Source organism: Sinocyclocheilus grahami, unplaced genomic scaffold (assembly GCF_001515645.1).
Source record: "Sinocyclocheilus grahami isolate Dianchi unplaced genomic scaffold, SAMN03320097.WGS_v1.1 scaffold487.1, whole genome shotgun sequence".
NCBI classification, from domain to species: Eukaryota; Metazoa; Chordata; class Actinopteri; order Cypriniformes; family Cyprinidae; genus Sinocyclocheilus; species Sinocyclocheilus grahami.
This window is the reverse complement of record NW_015505666.1, coordinates 896,395-897,111: the sequence shown is the minus strand read 5'-3', so window position 1 is coordinate 897,111 and position 717 is coordinate 896,395. Positions and strand designations below refer to the sequence as shown.

At 31.5% G+C, this 717-nt stretch overlaps 1 pseudogene; it reads right to left on the bottom strand.

Moving 5' to 3' along the window:
• The window catches only part of LOC107553947 (selenoprotein O-like), an 8,920-nt pseudogene that overhangs the window by 5,331 nt on the left and 2,872 nt on the right, over window positions 1–717 (bottom strand).

Below are 717 nucleotides of genomic sequence, written 5' to 3'. Positions count from 1 at the left end.
GAGCGCGAGTGAACGCGGTCATTCCTTCCTCTGTACTACTAGTTTAACGCGAATAAACATGACTGAACATCTCGTGCCTCATGTAATTGCTCAATCAGTGTTTCAACCGCGGAAAGACATCAACAATACAGCGTGGAAATCAAATGTCACGTAGCATTTAATTTACCTCAGCAAGTCATCAGTGTCCACAGCTCGTTAGTTCACCAGAGAAATTAAGTCTAGAGAGGAGCATTTTGCGAAATATTACACCATATACTCATTATATTTGACTAAACCTGTTAGTCTTAATTACTTAATGTACAGTATGTTTAAATTAATCTGTTATGAAACATGCTATGACAGCCATTGCGTAATTGAATATATTTTTAACAAATAGCTTAGAAATTTTATTATTTATAAGTTAATATAAAAACTGCATTATATGCAATTTACATGTTTGCATACAATTTTTATTTATTTATTTTTTAAGTTGAGTGTTGATCATCTATTTAAAAATAAATAGCAATTAAATTTAAGTTTGGGTTAAGTTGTTAGGCCTAATTATAACCTTATAATGTAAAAGGTCTCCCTATAGTTTTAAGCATAAGCTGAGGTAGATTTTTATCACTAAGAACATTTAAACTATAACTGAATGTATTTAAAGAAAGAGCAACTTGTTCAAAAAAAAAAAAGTTTAGTTTTCCCCCCTGCTGTACCGAAATCATACCGAACCGTGAC